Raw genomic sequence first — 23,620 nt, forward strand, 5'->3', positions numbered from 1 at the left:
ATTTAGGTGTGCTATGTATTTTTGAAGGACTGGCTCTTTTGTCATTTTGGAATATTTTTATTTTTCTCTGGTTATTTGTCTTTTCTTGAAGTCCACTGTGTCTGATAATAACAGAGATAATCCAGCTTTCATATGATTAGTGTTTGCCTCGTATATCTTTTTCTATCCTTTTCCATAAAATCAGTCCTAGGCATCATATTTCAAGTGTATTTCTGATAAGTAGCATAAAGTGGGTTTTTTTAAATCCAAGATGAAAATCTTTCTTTTCATTGGAACATACAGATTATTTACATTTACTGTAAATATTGATATGGTTGAGTTTAAGTCTACTATCTTGCTACTTGTTTTCTTCTTGCCCCAGTTAGTATTTGTTTCCCTTATTTTCCTTTCCTAACATTTTTTGGGGATAATTAAGTGTTCCTAGTGTTTAATTATGTCTCTTTTGATTTTTAGCTACATCTCCTTGTCTTATTCTTATAGTTGTTGCTCTAGGGATTATGATATTTATTCTTAGGTCACTGTAGTCAATAGTAGATTAATATTGTGCCACTCAACATGTAACATACTAATCTTACAATGGAATATGTTCATTTATTTCTTTCCATATCTCGTATTATTTTTGTCATATATAATTCTTAAATATGTTATAATGTCACATTGATACACACACAGGGATATCACTTTAGTTTTTAACAGTCTGTTATCTTTTAAATAAACTAAGATACAAGAAGATAACTTAAAAAGCATATTTACGCACATATTTAGAATTTCTGACACTCTTCATTCCTTTGTATGACTCAAAGTTTCTACCTACTATTATTTTCTTTAAGATGAAGAACTTTCTTTAACATTTTCTGTAGATCTCCTGCCAATCAGCAGTTGCTATTTAAAATGTTTTCATTTCAGTGGAATTTTTGAAGAATACTTTTGCAGGATTTTTGTACAATATGTTGAAGGATATTTTGCATAACATTTATAAAGAATATAGAATTCTAGGTTGACTATATATTTATTTCCCCATTCAGCATTTAAAAAATACAATCCCATTGTCTCTTGGCTTGCATTGTTTCAGAAAACCAGTCATCCGCCTCTATAATAGTTTTCCTATATTTAATACACTTTTAAATTCTGATTGCTTTTAGGATGTTTTCTTTATTTTTAGTTTTTAATAATTGATTGTCATATTCCTGTGTATGGTTTTCTTATCTTTTCCTACTTAGAATTGTTGAACTTGTTAGACAATTTTTTGATCAAATTTGGAAAATGTTTGGCTATATTATTCCTTCAAATATTTATTTCTGCCCAACATTCTTTTGTTTTCTTTTCAAGATGCCAGTTAATTCTTTGTTAAACTTATTGATGTTGTCTCAAATTTCATTGAGGTTTTTATTCCCCATCTTCTTTTCCTCTCTGTGTTTTAGTCTTGATAAAGTTGTTTGACTCATTTTCAGCTCACATACCTATTTTTTTTTAATGTCAAAGCTTCTGTTAAAACTATTTAGAGTCATTTTTAATTTCAGATATTGTATTTTTCAGTCCCATAATTTCCTTTTTTTAAATAATTTCTATTTTTCTTTTGAAACATCTGCTCATTTATTGTGTCTAATTTTTGCTTTAAATCCTGGAATGTATTTATATCTGCTTAGAACCCTTGTCTTCTAATTTCAACATCTGTGTAATCTATTGATCAGCGTTTTTGTTTGTTTGTTTTTTCTAGTTATGGGGCACATTTTCCTAATTCTCCATATTTTAATATAACAGGGACATTGTGCATGCTATGTTGTGGATTTTGTTTGCGTTCTAATAAAAATGTTGCATTTTCCTCTGGCAGATAGTAAATTTACTAGAATATCTGTTTTGTCTTGTGGAGAATTGTTTTCTTACTTTAAAGGAGTGGGTCTAGAAAATGTCTTTTTTCTATGGTATGGTATAGCTCTTCTAGACAGTCAAATGAATGCCTAGACTATTTAGCCTCATTTCTCCACTCTGAATGGTTGGAACTTTAATGTCTTCTAGTACTATATGAAGTCTGGAATTTTCTTTCAGCACACAAGTCTCCCAATAGCTGTTCTCTGTCAACACCTCTGTCAATGTGCAAGTGAATATTTGGCAAAAAATTAAAAGGGGTCCCAAAGCATAGTTTTGGAGCTTCTTCTCTAGGCTGTACCCTCCTCTTAAATACCATACCTTGAAAATTCTAATCATCTCAACAACACTGATCTTTGATTGCTATTCGCTCTGCCCAGCAAGACTGTTTCTCTCTGTTTGGATCCCATTCCCACATGCTAATGTGTACAAAGTGCCACAGGCAGAAAGTTGGGGGAAGTGAAGCTTGCTTCATATTTTTTTCTTCCCTCAAATAGCAAAACAGGTACTGCTTGTTGCTAATACCTGAAAATAGATACCTCATATTCTTTTTTCAATTAAAAACTCATTTACAGTGGAACAATGTCTTATACCAGCTACTAAATTATGCCTGGGACTAGAATTCCATATTGCATTTTTTTTAAACTGTGAATCTCCAAAGTGTTTCAGCACTATGTTTCTATTAGAGACAAAATTCAGATTCAAAATGTTAAATTAAAAATATTTTTCACCTTGCCATATTAAAGCATTACATCTTGTCAATGTTGAAGTAATTAATTAAAAATGCTAACTGAATATCCCAAGCCTTATAATTGAAATTATTTCGTTCAAGAGTTTGCAATCCCATAATTTAAAAGTACACATCTATTTGTTTTATCTTTGACTTCCTTAAAAAATTCTATTCCAAATATCCAGAGAAGCAGAATTGGTGTCATAAATTATAATCAATCTATACACGTAATATTAAACATTCACATTATGTAATGCCATAATAGCATAAAGGGTGAAAAATCATAAGATAATAAATTATAGTATGAACAGGCAAACATACCAAAGTCAATATATATATATATTTTTTGTGTGTGTGGTACGCGGGCCTCTCACTGTTCTGGCCTCTCCCGTTGCGGAGCAACAGGCTCGGACGTGCAGGCTCAGCGGCCATGGCTCACGGGAGCAGCTGCTCCGCGGCATGTGGGATCTTCCCGGACCGGGGCACGAACCCGCGTCCCCTGCATCGGCAGGCGGACTCGCAACCACTGCGCCACCAGGGAAGCCCCAAAGTCAATATTTTAAGTGACAGAAAAGTTGAATAAGCTAATATCTGTCACAATTTCCAAGAATTTTAGCAATTTGACTCTGTGACCCATGGAAATGCATAAAGACGTTGCTAAATCAATTGGCTTCTTCTTGAGTAACCACAGCCAACCAGGTCTCATCAGGGAGAGACAACATAGTTCTGTTACTACCATTACTGACTTGTTACAGTGCAATAGCTTTGGGGTCAGTGAAAATCCTAGTTTAATGAGGGAAGCTATCTCCCTTGTGACAGAATTTTTTTTTCTCCAAGGAGAAGTTAAAGTTTTTGAGAATTTCAGAAAGTCCTAAGGACAGTTCCTAAAAGGAACGATAGCCTTGGACCTTGGCAGCTCTGGCAGCAAACTATATGGATTTTGTACAATGCTTTATATTTCTAGGCCAAAATAACTATGTAATTATTTTGCAATTATAACACAATCATTTACTGGCAACTAGAAGTTTTGCATTTTTTATGGTAATTCCAAGTTTAACTACCATATAATTTGTAAGAAAGAAATAGCTGTGAAATTACTCTGTATTAACACAGTAATTACCAAATATGTCCAGGCTTATTTGTGTCTTATGTAATAGAGATTCCCACACCTGCAAACTGCAAATTACATAGCAGCTATGTATGCTTTCTTCATGTGGTCTATCATAAAACAAAAGGCTGTGAGGTAGGTATTCATTTCATCATATCACTGTATTAGGTTATCAGTTTAATGCTGTATTTTGTCACAGCTTTGTCTCTGTGGTTGCAGTAGAATCGCTCCATCAGAGAAAAGTAGAAATAATTTCAGAGCTGCAAGAAAAAGATAGTACGGTGGAAAGAGTAGGAGTTTTGAAGTCAGCTTTGTGTTTGAAGTCTAGCTTACTTACTTTCTCACAGAGTAATTTGGACAAATTACCTAATTTTCTATAAAATAAGATTTATAAATTTATAAATTCTAGGGGTGTTATAAGACTGGATAATAAGTATTATGTATACATTATCTATCTTCATGACAGGTTCATTTAGTCAAAAGTTCATTTCCCAAATATCTATGAACCAGTCACTCTATTAGTCACTAGGAGCACAATTATGAGGAAAAACAGATATAATCCCTACCCCCATAGTTCTTAAGGTCAAGTAGAACCTATTAACTGTAACTGAATTATCACACACATGTAAATGTAAAATTGCAACTGTGATAAGTGCCATGAAGAAAAGAATACAATGCAATGACAGCATACCTTCCCTGAGATAAATCTTAACTAGAAGAGTTAAGCACGATCTCACAAAAACCTGTACACAAGTGTTAACAGCAGCTTTTATGTGTCTGTGTGTATATATACATATATATATATTCAAATTTATTTATTTATTTTTGGCCGTGTTGGGTCTTCGTTGCTGCACGTGGGCTTCTCATGGCAGTGGCTTCTCCTGTTGCAGAGCACGGGCTCTAGGCGTGCAGGCTTCAGTAGTTGTGGCTCGCAGGCTCTAGAGCACAGGCTCAGTAGTTGTGGTGCACAGGCTTAGTTGCTCTGCGTCATGTGGGGTCTTCCCGGACCAGAGATCGAACCTGCGTTCCCTGCATTGGCAGGCGGATTCTTAAGCACTGTGCCACCAGGGAAGTTCCCACAGCAGCTTTATTTATAAGAGCCCAAACTGGAACAGGCCCGATGTCACGTGGAACAGGCCAGATGTCATGTGGAACAGGTGGATACTTCACCAAATTCTAGAGCAAACATATCATTTGGCAATAAATACTACTCAGCAATAAAAAGGAACCAACTATTTGATACATGTCACAACCTGGATGAATCTCCAAGGAATTGTGCTGAGCAAAAATGTCAATCCCAAAAGATTATGTACTGTATGATTCATTTATGTATTTTTGAAGTGGCAAAATTTTAGCAATTGAGAGTCATTTTATGGTTGCCAGTGCATGATAGGGAGGTAACTGTGTTATAAATACAAAGGGTCCTTGTGGTGACAGAAATATTCAGTATCTTATCTGTGATGGTGGATACATAAACCTACACATGGAATAAAATTGTATAGAATTAAATAAACACAAATGAGTACAAGTGAAACTAGGGAAATATTAAACAGTTGGACTTATCAATATCAATATCCTGCTTGTGATATTGTACACAAATAATTTGCAAAATGTTACGATCGGGGAAAATTGGATAAAGGGTACAAACGATCTCTCTGTATTATTTCTTACAACTGCATATAAATCTACAATCACCTTAATAAAAATTCAATTAAAAACAAGCTTGCATTCTTGTAATCCCTCCCTCCTCAAAAACAAAACAAAACAAAGACAAAATAATAACTCAAAGATGGAAAGAGCTAAGAAGAACTATCTTCACAGAAAATGAAGCTTCTGGCAGAAAACATTACATATAAAAGGAACCAAAGAAACACCTGTGTGTGTGTCGAGCAAAGAGAAAGAGAGATATTAGGTTGTTGTATGAGATGGGAATGAAGAGAATTCAGAGGCCAGGTTATTCAGAGCTTTGGAGTCAACAGTAAAAGATTCAGTAAAGCAAAATGACATCAGATTTAAACTTTGAATCTTTCATTCTGAAAGATATATGTTTAAAGGAAACAGAATAAATATACAACTGTTCACCTCCCTTCTCTTCCAAAACTAAAATATTGAAAATGATGGCATTTTAAAAGTATTACCTACCCACAAGAACTGAGAGATTAGAGTAGGAGGCAGTAGCAGATGAGGTACTTTAACACATTTTTGAAGGATAGAAAGAAGATTGACAGATAACCTATTCAGTGAAAGAAAGAAAGCTTTAATTTAAGGAACTTCAGTGGAGATAACAGATTTTACTCTTCAGATCCCTAGGAGGCTCATGTCTTGGATTCCCCAGGTAACACATGAAGCATGAGTGAAGCTGTAGCTGGGAGGGGAGGGAGGAGGTTGTTTGAAAGTTTGTATGCAGAGAAATTGGTTGACTTGCTTCTGGTTCTCTCCTACACAGTAAGGACACAGCTATCCAGGGAGAAGCTCACCTCCCTCCCAATAGGCTCAGACCACACTTTTACCTTCTCTTATAATTTCAGTTGCCAGATACTTGTTCCACTCCAGCCCACCACCACCTAGGCATGAAATTCAAGTAGAGAAGGAGAGGGAAAAAAGGAGAAAATGGAATAAGAGAGAAGATAAAAAGGTTAATTCCAAGCAACTTATAAAAATGAGAAATGAAAGATTAGAATTAAAACGATTAAAATAAAAACAAATCTATAAAACATGTTCTTCCTCTCCCTAGCACATTGAGTGGTGGGTTTATTACAAAGAGCTTGAAAAAATAACAATTTCAAACTCTCATTGGAAACATTTGTCAGCAACAGATATTTCAAAAATTTTTAAAAGATTGTATTTGGCAACTATGATGCCTAGGGAAACAGTCCATGTTGCTTTGCTCTTGGCTGTGCTGACTTTCACTGGTGGTCCAGACTCTACATCTGAATGGTACTTCCCTTCCTTCTCAAAGTGTCCGGTTTGGATAATAAATTATATGATCATCGTAACTAAGTATGAACTCCCTTCTAAACACCATGCAAAATACCTGATACTGGGAGGTGAGCCCTCAATATACCAGCTTTGAGGAAATTATAATCTTTTATTGGCCAGAGACCAAATATCTGACATGGACGATGACAAATTGTTGGCAATGACCAATCTAACATGTTTAAGCAACTTTCACATGTTAACTTATTTTAAAAGAAAAAACTACATCTTCAAATTTTAAATAAGTTCAGTTTTCAAGGACTTTATATAAAGACCCTATCGTAATAGAGTTTTGAAAAATGTTTATTCAATTCTCCTCCCTACATTGAACAATTGAATAGGAAAAAACAGGACTAATATTTAAATTTTAGAGATTCATTTTTAAAGCTCCCCCTCTTGCATTTTATTGAGGTGTCAAGTATTTTTTTTGCATAGCTGGCAGAATGAAGTTTCCCATAATTTACTGAAATTCACTTAATGCTCTGTCAGCCATCACAATTTATTGCAGTGTTGTCCAGATGAGCCAGAATACAATAATAGAATACAAGATGATATATTACATAGTAAGCCAAGAAAGGAAGAGCTTCAATTAGACAGGAAAATGAGATTATTTTAAGGAGTTAAAACAAAAAGTGTGTCTATACTTCATAATTTCTCAGCCCAAAGCAACCTGAAGTTGCAAAGGAAAAAGAGAAGAATAGAATTTTTAAACTATTGCATGATTAGGAGGCTGTCACCATCTCCCCCATAAGTCTAGAGAGAGTGATATATGTTCCAATCTGATTGATAGGTAACAAGTGTCAATACTCCCTAGAGCATAAGTTACTGCAAAAATACAGCTATTTTAACTATGCCCATGACTGTGAGCTTGCCTTGCTAGCCAAACTAGTTGATAAGTGATGTTCTGTGCTAAAAAGCACCTGTGAAGTGTCAGTGCAGCCGTATCTATCACACCCTAGTGTCTGAAACTCTTTTTTTTTTTTTTTTTTTTTTTTTAATGTGAATTTTAAGTGGAAAAGGAGAACTCGGCCAGTTAGGGAAAGTTAACTCACTCAGAAAATAAAAAGAAGCCACATTTCTGTAAATTATTCAAAGGATACGTAAAGGCAGTATCATGATACAAATTAAAATCTTCCTATAGAGGTAACCTGGTGTTACAAGAGGCGTTCAGCCTAAAGAATATGCAGTTGTCTGGAGTATCTTCCCTCTCTACCTTCTTCTTTGCCCTGAATTTGATGAGTCACACATATTAAATAATAAGAAGCACAGAAACATAGAGAGAGAAAACTACATATTGATGGTTTAAAGAAAATTTTGATGGGCTGTCTGGTAATAATAATGATATTGTGACGATAATATTTTGAATACTGTTCACTGAGTATTCAATGAGGCTGTGTATGTGAGAGTTTATTTACTTAAAGACAAGTCCCAAGCCCCCATTTTGAATACTATTTCCAAAGTGGTCCTAAGTTCATGAATTTCTGAAAAATCCCTACACGGGACATTATTAAACTCACACTGTTATCATTACCAAATAAACTGATATAGTAACTAAAAATATCTGTAATGATAGTATAAAAAAATGGAATTTTTCATTATCTTGGATCTGAATGTCAGATACCATTTTTTAAAGTGACAATAAAATATTAGATTTAAAGAAGAGTAAATTAATTTGAACACTCCAAAATGTCAATCTGAGACTATGAAATATAGAATCTGAAAGGAGAGTCAGAGAAAGACTCTTCACAAGAAATAGTCTCTTCATTGCACATTTTCATCTCAACTTGTCCCTATAACCTCTTAGAAAAAGAAAACAGAATATTACCCACCCTTCCAAAATACGTTTTTCTAAGAGAAGCAGCCTTATGTTTAGCCTCTCGGCTCCCACCCCACCTGCAATGGTGTGATTAAGCTCTTTGGCGATGTCTCTGCCTCAGCATTTTTGTCATCCTCTGAACACAGCAGGTGCATGATACAATTTGACCGCATCCTCCTTGCTTCCCAGTTCAGAATGGGCATATGCACCATATCATACCTCTTAACAGAGTTTGCAATGACTAAAATGCTAACATTTCCATTTTGTGGTTGGAGTTTGAAAAGCTTAATCAATGTATCAGTAGGGTAAACTGGGATACACACTGCCTTTTCCTCCAGTGCTCAGATCCTGTGTGTATCACAACCACAGACTTCTAGGAGCTGAGGGTAACGCACATCGGCACTGTAAGGGGCTGTTATTTGCAGGTCTTGCTGCAAATTTTGGTGTCATTTCTTCCAGTGAATTTCAAGCATATCCAAATTTGCTTGACAAATATGAAAACGTATTTCCACATGTTCTTGGATATGAGATTTGGGGTAGAAAGAAACCTTGTTTAAAGTATTTCCTTTCCTATTCATTGTTTTTCTGTACCATGGAGCTTACTGATGGAAAGGTTCAGCAATGGAAATACAAGGACAGAAAGAGAAGAACGAGTATTAGGAACAGAGAAGTAGGAAAAAGATGTTGATGAATGTAATCAATTTATTGAGTAGTCTTAACTCATTGTGAGGTAAACACTAAAGAGGATCATTTTCCTCTAATTGCTGCCTTACACATACTGCATCAGACTTCTTTTCTTTCTACTAAATGATATCTTGGGTACATTCCATCCTCTTATGATCACTTTTGGTTCTGAAGATCAGCCCGATTTAAAATTTTTAATCACAAATTTTATTATAATAATCTCCTTTCTTCCCTTCTCTCAGCGGAGCTGGACCTCTGATCCCGACTTCCGGGTGAACAGGGGAGGGAATTTGTTTAATTTGGAATAACAGGAGAGGGAAGGGTGATGGTTTCAGAAAAGCAGTCACATCCTAAATTCCGTAGAAAAGTGGAACTAGGATTTGGGATTCTTGATCTTGAACAAATGTTCCATGTGCTTGTGGACTGTACACATTTGATCTCATTTACCTTCTCTGGAAAAATGTGAATTTCAGGCACAGTTGAATTGCTCTCCTGAATTTTTGAAAAATGCTTTTTTAAGTAGCGGGTCAGTTTTGCAGTGTTTCTCAATTTTTTTCAGTTGTCCCCATTTTTTTTCTAACACCCCACCCACATGAAATGTTAATACCACAGACACACTGTATTGTATATTTATGTACCTTGACCTCTTGGAGGGTTACAAACCATTGTGCAAAGTGTTCTTAGCCCCCAAGAACCCATTTTTACCCCATTGGGGGCAATATCACTCCCGTTGAGAATGTTTGGTTTAGAGGATTGCTATCAACATTTTTTTCACATAAGTCTGAAAAGGAATAGAAAATGTCATTGTATATCACAAGCAGTATAATAGTAGGTATTGTTTTGTGAAAATGTTTATCCAAAATTATATAATTGTGTGTGTGTGTGTATTTATATACTGTCACAAAATAAAATGCTCTTCTTACTTTAAGCTTCTGTTAAATGTTGAAAGTCAATGTTGTAGCAAATAAATACTGGACAAGAATATGCAATACACACCCACCCACCCCCGCCCCACTTACACACACAGAATATTTCCTAGTTCTGCAGCCAGAAAGGAGCTAAAGCCTTCTCAGCCCAGATGCCATCCCACCTTTAATAGTCTGCTTTCCAGATTTTAAAATACATGTTTTTAGACTTTATTTAGAAAATTGGCAATTCTGGCAGTGTTATTGTCATACAATTGTAAATACCAATGGTGATTATTTTTGAGAAGTTATTCTCTATTCAGAATATTTTCTTCATGGCTCTGCCTGCGATTCTCATGGTTGTCATAATCTGTGGATGAGCGAACTCTGCCACATCCTTTCCCACAATGAAATGCAGTTGATCTATCTGTACAGCTGATTGCCAGAAGCCAATCTCATGGTCTGATCAGATCTTGTAGTTCTTTGCGCATTTTCTTTGCAAAGTCTCTACTCTGCCCGTTCTTTAACAGCTACTTACGTATCCTGCCCTCAACCATGCTCTGAATCCGGCTAATGCAATAGAGCAGGGCAGAGCTATAGCAAGGAGGGATGTTCATTGGAGATTAAAAAGCTGTTATCAAATTTCGGTGCTTTATTAATACACTCTCCAGTTTGGGGTTCATGAAGCAGATCATAGAGGAAAATGCAGGGTATCCGATCAAGGAAGCCAACCTATCCTTAGAAAGTCAGTGGGGAAGCAATAAATAAACTAGTGCTTGCTCTTAAAAGAGCTAAAATTATCATTGGTATTTTAGATATTTTTGCCTGTGGAGGAGTTTAGGTAAAAATAGAAAGAAGTATTTCAAAATAGTCACTTTAGAAGTAGAATTAATTTATCCCAATTTATCATATTAATTTAATATGATAAAATAATCATGTTAATTTCTATGATATTTCATATACTGTAGACACAAACTTTGACACCATTTTGTGGGACTCCTGTAGTGAGCCCTGCCCCCCTCTCTCTGTCTTTTCTAGTACTTCAGTGCTATCTGTGCACAATTCTCTAAAAGACCTGTTTCTATTCAAGGGCTATTCATTATTATATGTTTCATAGTCAACTCTAAGAATTTGTATGAGGTCTGAGAAAATAAAAATCTTTAACACAGCTCCAACTGATTTTCTTTTAAAGTAAATGGTGGGTTCATCGTCAGCCCAAATTCTCTTGAACTTTTACTATTTCTGTGATTACCTCCCCTACTTTTGAAATAGATTTGCTTCAATTTGCCTGTAAGATTTGACTGCTAGGATTATAGTAGAATGCTACTCCAGGCTACTGGAGCTGGCTTTTCTGACCGTTGGCAACCCCGTTAGGGGCAGCCTTACCTAACCAATAAGCAGGAGGTAAAGGAATAGAAGGCTCACTTCTCTGTCTTCAAGGTTGGGGGCCTCTGAAGAGTAGCAGACAAGCCAGGGTTGCCCCCGGGGAAGAAGGGCTGAGGCCACCCTCAGGAAAACTTGGTTGGACATTACACCTTTCTGGCTTCCTCCCTTTTCTTATTCTGCTCTGTCTCTGCCTAACAGTGTCTCCAGGAAGGATCTCATTCATGAATCTCTTGCACACAAACCTTCATCTCAAGATCTGCTTCTAGGGATCCTGATCAAAGGTGGCGTCTTCTATAGTGGGATATAATGCCTCTACTGAGAGCCCCTACTAATTCGTCATACGGCATCTTGTCTTATTATTCATGAAAACTTATGTAGGATTCTGCATGGCTAAGAAGTGACAAGTATATGATAACAACTCAAACAAAATAGCATATCTTTGGAGATAGGTCATGGCTATTATCTCCTTTTTAATGTGGTTGGGAAGAGGTAAAGCAGAAAAGAAACTGGAAAAATTAGTTCAAGCTGACAACAAGCTCCTAGGTGAAAAGCTGACAGTGATGTGTTTTCACCACGGGGGCTTCTCAAGGCTGCTCCAGGCTGTTCGCTATCAGTGGTTAGCTGAGGGAACTACAGAAAAAAAGAAGGAAAATAGCAAAATGTTCCAACCTCCTGCTTTGTTTGAAATTACTAGTAGTGAAGGCTGAGCTGGTAAGAGCTTTTAAAAGCATCTGTTCACCAAATCTTTTGAAAAGTTCTGTAGACTTCCAGCTCAGGCCAGAAAATGATCTTCTTTTTCACCCACTTTGAAAATAAAATCCTTTGTATGATTGCAGAAGCTCCACATTTCATACCAACTCAGAAAGAAAGACTGTGTCAACTCTGCCCTCACCGTGCTTTTATTTCACATCTCCATCCTAACAAAACCCACTTGTGCTTGATTTCTGATTTCTTTTTGATTAAATTAAGCCTTACATATGGCTATATGCTTCCAGAAGTGAGCTCACAATTTCCATCCGAAAGTAATGTAGCCTTTAATTACAGAAAGCGCTGTCAGTGTAGAACACACTTCATGAGCTCCAGGGAATTCCAAAATACATCTTATTCCCTGTCAGAGAGATAAGACAAATAAAGCATTCTCAGCTTGAGGCTCTCTCTTTAAAACCTTTCAGAGATGGAAAGGGCAGTTTAAAAAATTAACCCACAGTCTCTTTCCTCATAATAGAAACTGCTCGCCTTCAGATATTATACCATACTCGTCTGAAGTAATGTAGGATCGTGGAAAGAATCCCAGACATTGAGTCAGAAGATTAAGGTTCAAGTTCCAGTTTGGTCATTTAATTGCTTGGTTGATATGCTGGCTTTTCTTTTTCCTACTGGCAGAATAATATTGCCTCATAGTGTTTATATAAGAACAACCCACGGGGCTTCCCTGGTGGCGCAGTGGTTAAGAATCCGCCTGCCAATGCAGGGGACACGGGTTTGAGCCCTGGTGCGGGAAGAACCCACATGCCACAGGCAAATAAGCCTGTGCACCGCAACTCCTGAGACTGCGCTCTAGAGCCTGCAAACCACAACTACTGAAGCCCACATGCCTAGAGCCTGTGTTCCGCAACAAGAGAAGCCAGCGCAGTGAGAAGCCCACTCACCGCAACGAAGAGTAGCCCCCGCTCGCTGCAACTAGAGAAAGCCCGCACCCAGCAACCAAGACCCAACACAGGCAAAAATAAAATTTAAAAAAACCCGCATCCCCTACCTCCCCGTCCCCTCCCCACCACCAAAAGAAGGATTAAGAGCATTTCCTACTAATCATGTATCTACTTTGGTGTGTTGAATCCAGTGATGCACATATGAAGTGACTCTGATGAAATGTTCAGAAGATTAAACCTGGAATAAAAACATTTGAATTTGATACTTTTTTGTAACTTATAAGCTATCTAAGTTTCTCTAATATCTGACACCCTTAACTTTTCTTCATCTGCATTCCCAACTATAAAATCTCAATATTTTATTACCCATTTATCAGATTTGTTGTGAGGATCAAGTATAAACTCTCACCATCTATTTAACATTATTAGCAATATCATTATTATTATAGGAACCAGGAGTAGCTAAGGGGGTAATAATAAGAAAAAAATGTATTAGATTTTCCTTTCACACACAATTAGCAGTCCTCTCCTTTATAAATTCTCCTTTCAGGGGTACTCCTTGCTCCAATGCCTACATTTATTTTCATAAAATCCTTTTGGTGTTATATCCTAGTTTTCTCACAGCTTATTTTCATTTCCTTTGCCCTGGCCAGACCTTTATAGTTTCTATATTCTTTTCACATCCTTTCTTGACTAAACTGTTGCAACAGCTTCTATGCCCCTCCTCAAGTCATTCTCTTCACCCGCTGTTTCCTTCATAATGGACAGAAATGACCAAATCACTCTTCTGTTTATAATCTTTCTATTCATTTCAATTACCTACATAGTTAATACCAAAACCTTTATAATGGCTTTCTAAACCTCTGTATGCTACTTCCAACCTCCCTTTTTATGCCCGCATCTTTATAAGAATTTGAGTTTTCCAAGAAACTGGGATCATCTGCCATTTCCCCACATCCCCTTTCTTACAGTCATACTTTTTCTCCTGTCCTTCCCTGTCCCAGGATTCATTCCTCCCTGTTTTCTGCCTTTCATGACCCTATTTAATCATCCAGGCAGAGCACAAATGCTGGCACTCCTTTGAATCCAGCCAGTCCACCTAAGAGAAGATGAGTTTCTAATTCCTCTGCTCACAAACAGTACTTTACTTAAATCACCATGATTTCATTACCAATGATCTCCTCATATTACAACATAAATACACATACAAATGTGTATACAACACAAATAAAAATACACTTACAACACAAATACACTTCATATATATATATGTGTGTGTGTATATCTATATCTATATCTATCTATCTATATATCTATATATATATCCTCATCTCTCTAAGGGCTGATAAAATAGAAAAAAAATTTATTTTGTCTTCTAAAACCATAGTACCTTGAATAGAGTAGGCAGTCATTAGATATGCATTGAAAAACAGCAGTTGCATAATTTAGTTGCAGATAAAAGGAATGGAAGAAATTTTCTCTCTGTTCAAAGACGTTTACCTGAATCTGGCTCCTTGCAAAGGATGTCATATCCTTATACCTTTCCTTCCCTGATGAAAACTTACATGTGTTGGTATCTCTTTGTAACACTGGCAACCAGCTAATTGGATAAACTGATTTATAATGTTTGGGTAGTGAAAGCTAATAGTTGAATAAAAAATATATTGGAGTACAATGATCTCAAAAGTGAGAACTCTAGAAGACAACAGCAAATGAAAGAGACATCTGGAAAGGGAAGCCTTTATGGATCCCTTTTATCAGGTGATAATCAACTATCTAGTCTGCCTCTGCATAAAGCATCCTGCTCTGTGTACAACGCAAGAAGAATCAGTCTCTCACTGGATAAAACCTGAGAGATATTAGTTGCCCGTGTTCAGAGAAATGGACAATATATTCTAAGATTCAGAATATCTGTCAGGAAATAGGTCAGTAGTCTGCCCATCTAGTGATGGGACACCAGGAAAAAGCTGGTGATGTGAAATTTGAACACAAAGTGATCTTTGATCTCAGGATGCGAAAATAGCATATTTCTTTAGTGCAACAGTCCACACCTAAATTGAGGTTTTTGCCAATAAGTTCTCTCCATTCCCAAATTTGCTATTACAACAGGTGAGTTATCCTCAATCTAAAGGATTGCCCTTAGCAGGTCTCACTTGTGAATGAAGTTCGCCTGCATTATTTAAGAATATAAAACTGAACTGACCCTAGAGGCAATATTTTTGACTCCTAACAGAGTTGAATGGAAGTTGTTAAAAATGAGCTTAAAGGCAGAGTTAGGTTCTCACATTCAGTAATCCTTGATGTTTCTAAGGCTTTTCTTCTAACCAAGACCAACACTGCATTTAGATTTTCACACGTGCCTGCTGAGAGGGGACATTTTCCTCAAATGCTCCTGGGGTCAGTGTGAGGTTTTTGAAATGTTGCCGAGCCAAGTCTACAATTAATAGGCTTATTGAGACCATGATATGTAGTAAGCTGCTATAGTCCTGCACTTTAAAACTCAATGATGTGTAAAGAATGCAAAGGCTGACAGTCCTTTATAAAAACCATCAGCAATCCCTGCTTGGGAGGCTCATCAAGCATGTTTCAAGTAGACGAAAGTCCAATATAAATAGACTTCGCACAGAAAACTTCAAAAGGGAAATGCTTTCACTTGCACAAAAGTATGCAGTATTATTGTGCTGCAGTGAAAAGCCCCAATAGCAAAGAGGTAGTAATAATAGTAATAATCAATATCACAATAGGTCACCTCATGTATGCAAAGATGAAGCCAAAGTCACTTCACTATCTCTATCTGTAAAACCTTCACTTTTGGACTTCCCTCATGGTGCAGTGGGTAAGAATCCGCCTGCCAATGCAGGGGACATGTGTTTGAGCCCTGGTCTGGTAAGATTCCACAGGCCGCAGAGCAACTAAGCCCGTGTGCCACAACTACTGAGACCGTGTGCCACAACTGCTGAAGCCTGCATGCCTAGAGCCTATGCTCCACAACAAGAGAAGCCACCGCAATGGGAAGCCTGTGCACCGCAACCAAGTGTAGCCCCCGCTGGCTGCAACAAGAGAAAGCCCGCGCGCAGCAATGAAGACCCAATGCAGCCAAATAAATAAATAAATAAATAAAATGTAAAACCTTCATTTTTCTTATCAGTAAAATGGGGATAATCATACATCCTATTTCTTCTCCAGAGAACTCTTGTATGAGCATCATTAGATCATTAAAGACGATTATTAAACTGGAGGTTACTGTGTGAACAATGGGTGATTATTAATATTACCTTAGTTCATAAGAGAGCTTGCCTTTGGTGTAAATATATTCGGCAGATGCTGTAAGTGAATGAGGTGAACTGGAGACCTCAGTGATTCCACACAGTCAGGATAAAACAAAGCATGAACCAGAAATTGAACGACTCGTGTCTACTTTTAACAATTTTTACAATTTGCAAATCACTTTTATTTTAGGTCATAATAAAATCTTAAGATGAAATGGGTTTGATATCTTAGTTCTTAGAGACGTCCTGGTAGAATTTGAGATTTGGTCTTGGCAGTTGTGTATAATCAACTTTTATGGCCCAGGCAGTAAACTGCAACAGTGGTTTCTCATCTCATCTCCTGGCACCTAGCTCTCTCTAGAAAATTGTCCTAAAGAAATTCTCCAAAACCTAACAATTGCAGGAGTCACTTGGATAATATTCTAGTTTTAACCTATAGAAAATTAATTTTTTATTGAATATATGCATATATATACACATATGTATACACATACTCACTTAGCTAAAGCCAGAATAATCAAATAAAAATGATTTATAAAAATGTTATTTTCCCCATGTGATACTAACAGCTGTTGTAAGAGTTTGGTTTTTTAAAATAACTAAAATGTCTAATTAAAAGACTGAATTTTCTGAACTGACCGTAAGTTGGATCATCATACAAGTTGCCTAAATACAATGCAAACACAAAGGGAAAAAAGGAACCTATTTTTCCCTCCCCAAAGTGTATCTGAGTTTCCAAATCCATGGAGAATGTGATCTGGGGAGTTTACCACTATTTTCAAACTAGAAGACTTGATGCATCACTTTGGAATGAGAGGCATAGCCAGATGTGTTCCTGACAGGGTTTCCTTTATTCTGTCAGCTCCATGCTGGGAAAGCTTCGTTGTCATAACTCTATACATCCTGCCCTGATACTTTTGATTTCCTCTTTTAGAAAACTCAAACCAAACTTGATGATCCTGGTTTTAAAAATAGCATAATACGAAGCTTCTGATGTCTTTTATTATCATTGCTTTGGGTCATTTGAATAACTGAAGTTTGTGAATTTGGTTAATGACTCCTCTAAGACTAAGTACTGCTAGAAGCTGCTCTAAAAGATGAAAGTACCAACCATATAAACTGAAGTAAAATCAAAGTGTAGAGGCAGTTATTTAAGACGCATTATACACAACATAGATAGCACTGCCTTTTTTGTTATGACTTATTTTATATAAATATGGTGCTTAAGAAACAGAAAAGAGATGAGCAATTGTTTAATAAGTAAAACAAACTTGAAACTATTAAAAGGTGTAAATATTTAACAGAAAATGAAAATGTTAGAGAATATTACACATATTTGCTGATGCTCTACATATTTGCTGAGATTTGTTACTTAATATGTGACCTGATTTAATGTAGTTCAGATCCAGGTTAAACGCATGCCTTGAATCCGTATAAGCAGGCTGGAAGTTTCCTAATTTATTTATAGTTGAAGGCTCCAGAACTGTCAGACTATTATACTGCAAAACCTGCATTCCCTATTATTGTTAAGAAGCAGCATTGCAATGTAATTTTGGAAATACATAACTTGCGTTATTCTCTCCTTGGTTGGGTACAGATAAGTAGTATCAAGAAAAACCTTCTATAATAGTAATTTTGAAATAAAATTTATTAAATTTAAATACTGTAAACCTAATTAATGTGGAGCTAATTTAAGAATCCATGATTCATAGAGTGCCACATGCGCTGCTTTAACAGTATACAAGGTTGCAAATAATACCATCTCTAAAAGTTTGACAAGTACAATAAATTTACTTTAATTTCAGCTTAATAAAAAAAAAACTATTTTCCTTTCATCTTCCTAGGAACATAATCAACTCTCAACCTATGTGTTCTGTCCATACTTACCCTTTCTCTAGTTAATTCCTATTATTCCTTCCAATATCAAGGTGTCACTCTCCCAAGAAAGATGTCCTCAAAAGATATTACTGTTTCAAAGTTCCCTAGAGTTCGCCCTTGTTCCTCTCTTTTCTATTCCTAAGCTAGTCTAGCAGCTAATCCAGTTGCACTACCTTGAAATTACGTCCAGAAAATGACTACTTTTCACTACCTATAACGTTGCCACCAGTTTCTGAGCCACCCTTATTTGCACCTAGAATATAAAATGGACTTCTCACTGGTCTTCTTGATTCCACCTTGATCCTTATGACCAGAGCCATCTTTTTAAGACACGTCAGGCCATGCCACTTCTCAAATCCCTCCAAAGCTTCCCATCTTGCTAGGCTAAAAGCCAATGCCTTTGAAATTGGCTAGAAAGCCCTACTTTTTCCATCTGCCGCCCTCCACTCAGGGCCTCTCTGACCACATCTCCTCTTATTACTCACCACACTTCTCCTTGGTACACTCTACCCTAGAATCTACCTACTTATTTTGGTCATTGCTTCTCCAGAAAACATATTTTGCCTACTTTATTCAATAAAACAGATTTTATTTTTTGCCTGTTTTGTTCACTACCATAAATCCAGAAAGGGAAGGGGCACACATAGTAAACAAAAAATATTGTTTAAATGAATAAATCTCTATACTTGTCTCTCAAGGCACTTGTACAGACATACCCACCACCCCCACCCCATGTTTAGTGTGATTATTTGTTTAACATTTGCTTTCCCTACACTCAGGGCTGACGTAAGTACTTGGAGTTCAGAGACCATATGTTTTGTCTACCTTGTATCCTCAAGTCCTAGCACACAACAGACCTATAATATGTATAATATATATTCATTTATTAAATGAATTAATGAAAAAAATTCATAGGCTATATTCATTTTCTTTATTTTCTAGTGAGCTTATATCAATATTAAAATATTTCTGTAATTAGTAATATACCAGCCATAAATAACTTATCTGTCTCACAGAAGTACTTTATTTTAATAATACTTTTGTTATCTGTCTTGCCTAAATACCTTAGTTACAAGATCAGTACCTGTTTTTCTTTCAAGAGGCAGAATTACATTTAATATATTTTTCCCTTGCTTAGAAGCATAGTGTAATTTCGCCACTATCATTTTAATCCATAATGCTAAACAAGGAAAATATTTATGGCACTTTGTTGTGTGCATTTACATGAGGAGCAAAAAATAAAACAAGCATAATATGATCAGGAAAAGATGTCGTGGCTGTGTGTAAATGAGGAAGGTCAGTGTGCTCCAGACTTTGTCTAGGCCGGTTCTCTCATCATCAGGTTTCTTGCTAGAAGCAATCAATTAAAAGGGGGTGTGCTGTTTGTTTTGTTTTCCTAGCTGAAGGCAGGACTCACTCCAGTAGCTGGCCCTGCCTGTGGTCCGGTGGACCAGGACTTGTTAACATACGTACCCTTATGATGCAGCACGGCCACCTCTCCATCAATTACATTTGGTTTAAGGGGGCTTGAGTCTCCGTTAAACAACTCCAAAAAGCAAACCGCAGGTGCAAGAGTAAGTGTAGTGATATCACATAGGTATAACATGTTTTCAGTTTTCTTCCAAAATGGGTTTTGGGCTAAGGTCTGTCTGTATTGATGGCCAATGTAGACAGCTGTGTGAGTCACATTCTGCTTGGCTTGCACTGGTCCAGCCAAAATGGAATATTCTGTGGAGTCCTCATGTACCATGTAATTAAAACACAAATTTTATATTCCAAATTTGTTTAAACTTTCAGTTTTTGAATTTTGAAAGAAAATGTGTAATGAGCCTCAACTTTCTGTGAATCACTAATTTGTTAAGAAATTCTAGGATTGTCATTGAAATTAAACTTAAAAAAACACTGCATACCACCCTAAGAGAACCTAGGTGGGGACACTGACAGCATTTACCTAATTATATCTTTTACCAAGGTGCTCATGACTCACCCATGTACTTCCTTTATAATTGTTCAAAATGTATTAATGATCTTTAATATAAAAAGATATAGCATTTTAACCTACATTTTTCCCACTGAGACAATCTACAAACAATTGTAAATTGTCTAAGTACCAGTATAGTAATAGCTCTGGGCATAATCACAGGTTATCTTAAGTCCTATTGTTCTTTTTCCCTCAATTCTTCTGTGATTTTTTCACCTTAACTCTGACGTCTTCGATATAACATCTAATTTATATCTGCGTGGAAAGATGATGGCTTTAAATAGGGCTAGTGTATGTCAGACTTTTAGAAAACACTCAACAAAAGCATTCTGAATGCAGGAATGGAGGGATGAATTAATGGATATATTTGAGTACATTTATAGCCACCAAACCTGAAAATATATAATTAAATACTGTTCCCTTCTAGTGCATAGATTCATTCAAAACATATTTTTGAAAACCTATTTGTAGGATCTGAGAACACAGCAGTGAACAAATTCCCTGTACTGATGCAAATCATACCCTGGAAAGACAGGAATAAACAAATACTTTTTTGTTTACTAAATATAATAGTAATAATAACAGTAGTTTTATTGAGAATAATATATAATACTTCTGTAGATTTTATGCTAAGTGCTATTTCTATAATCTATCTATCCATTATCTATCTCTCTATCTACCTATTCCTTTATTTCTCACCACAACCCTTTAAGGTAGGTCCTTAAAATGGGTATGTGTATCCCATTTTACAGATGTAAAAACTGAGGCACAGAGAAGTCCTGTCTCTGGTTTATTTTGTCCAAGCTTTTATTTCCTATAAGTTGTACAATTGGAATTTGAATTAAGACAGTCTGGTCTCAGAGTCCATATTCTCAACTTCACTTTGTTGCCTCTTTAGAGATATATCATGAGTGGCATAAAGATAAACGAAGCAGGGTGATGGGTAGGAAGGGTGAAATATAGTTATGATGATTTTTTAAAATATGACCACGAATTGTTTGATCCTCTTCCCTTCAAGAAGTGGAGCCTAATTTCTTTTCCCTTGAGTGTGGGCCAGATTTATTATTCCTACAAATAGAAGAAGGTGGAAGAGAAGGTGTGCTGACATCCAAGAGTAAGGTAGAAACCATGTTGAGGCTTTTTCTTTTTTCTCTCTGTCTTGGAGCACCCACTCTGGGGAACACCAGTTGCCATGTCGCAAAGACACTCAACCGTCTCCAGAAGATGTCCACGTGGTGAGGCACTAGGGCCTTCTGCAGACTACCAGCATCCACTTGTCAGATCTGTGAACGAGCCACCTCTGAAGGGGGATATTCAGCTCCGGTCAAGCGCCAGATGACTACAGCCCTGGCTGATGTGACTGAAACTTCTCTGTCAGAATCATCAAGCTGAGCGGCTCCCAGATTCCTGACCCATATAAACTATTGGATAATGAGTACTTACTGCTTTAAGCCACTACAATTTGGGATACTTTTTACACACCAATAGAAAATTAACATGGTGGTCAAGAAAAGGTCCTCTGGTAAGATAACATTTGACCAGATGCTTGAATCAAATGAAGAAACAAATGCCAAGAATGTTTTCGGGAAACCATTTCAAGCAGTGAGAAAAAAAATATGTACAAAAACCTTGAGTATGTTTATTGTGTTCAAGGAACAGTAAGTTGCCCATTTGGCTGGAACAGAGACAAAGAAGAGAAGAATGGCAGGGGCTGAGGTTGGAAATTCTTATTCCATTGTAGATTTGTTGAATGGTTGTGAACAGGGAGTGATTTACTGTGAAAAAGATCATGATGGCTGTTGGGTGGAGAACAGGCTGGAGTAGAACAAAAGTAGAATCACTGAGGTCACTTAGGAAGCTGCTTTAATTACCGTGGTGAGACACAACAGTGGCTTAAGCTAGGGTAATTGTGTGGAAGTGGTGAAAAAGGTCAGATTCAAGATTTAAAGAGGGAGCCAATAGGACTTGCTGATGGATTGGATGAGGATGAACTACATGGATCCTTGGTAAATCAATGATTTCAAGTCTACTATTTCCACTGGAAAAAGTGTTTTGGAGGTAACCCGGATTGGAATGTGTTGGCACAATCTCTTTTTTTTCCCTTATTTTAATTGAAGTATAGTTGGTTTAAAATGTTGTGTTAGTTTCAGGGGTACAGCAAAGTGATTTAGAAATAGATAGACATAGATATAGATATTATTTTTCAGATTCTTTTCTCTTACAGGTAATTACAAGATATTGAGTATAGTTCCCTGTACTATACAGTAGGTCCTTGTTGGTTATCTATTTTATATTTAGTAGTGTGTATATGTTGATCCCAAACAGCTAATTTATCCCTCCCCACCTTTCCCCTTTGGTAACCATAAGTTTGTTTTCTCTGTCTGTGAGTCTATTTCTGGCACCATCTTTTCCTTGGGCTTTCAGCGAAGAGATTTAAAATATGAGGGTAAATTAGAATAAATACTCATTTTGTTTTCTTTTTCTGTTCTTTTCAAGAATATTGTACTATATCTTCCGGTGAGGTAAATGAAATCTGTCACTCCAAGGCATGCCCTTATGAGATGTGAAATTAGAAGTGAAGAGAAAAAACATAATAAAGGCCATATATGACAAACCCACAGCCAATATCATTCTCAATGGTGAAAAACTGAAACCATTTCCTCTAAGATCAGGAAGAAGACAAGGTTGTCCACTCTCACCACTATTATTCAACATAGTTTTGGAAGCTTTAGCCACAGCAATCAGAGAAGAAAAAGAAATAAAAGGAATGCAAATTGGAAAAGAAGAAGTAAAGCTGTCACTGTTTGCAGATGATACGATACTATACATGGAGAATCCTAAAGATGCTACCAGAAAACTACTAGAGCTAATCAATGAATCTGGTAAAGTAGCAAGATACAAAATTAATGCACAGAAATATCTTGCATTCCTATACACTAATGATGAAAAATCTGAAAGAGAAATTAAGGAAACACTCCCGTATACCATTGCAACAAAAAGAATAAAATACCTAGGAATAAACCTACCTAAGGAGAAAAAAGACCTGTATGCAGAAAACTATAAGACACTGGTGAAAGAAATTAAAGATGATACAAATAGATGGAGAGATATACCATGTTCTTGGATTGGAAGAATCAATATTGTGAAAATGACTATAGTACCCAAAGCAATCTACAGATTCAATGCAACGCCTATCAAACTACCAATAGCATTTTTCACAGAACTAGAACAAAAAATTTTACAATTTGTGTGGAAACACAAAAGACCCCAAATAGCCAAAGCAATCTTGAGAAAGAAAGACGGAGCTGGAGGAATCAGGCTCCCGAACTTCAGACTATACTACAAAGCTACAGCAATCAAGACAGTATGGTA

The sequence above is a fragment of the Monodon monoceros genome, unplaced genomic scaffold (assembly GCF_005190385.1).
Source record: "Monodon monoceros isolate NGI ecotype Baffin Bay Population unplaced genomic scaffold, NGI_Narwhal_1 Super_Scaffold_1, whole genome shotgun sequence".
Lineage (NCBI taxonomy): Eukaryota > Metazoa > Chordata > Mammalia > Artiodactyla > Monodontidae > Monodon > Monodon monoceros.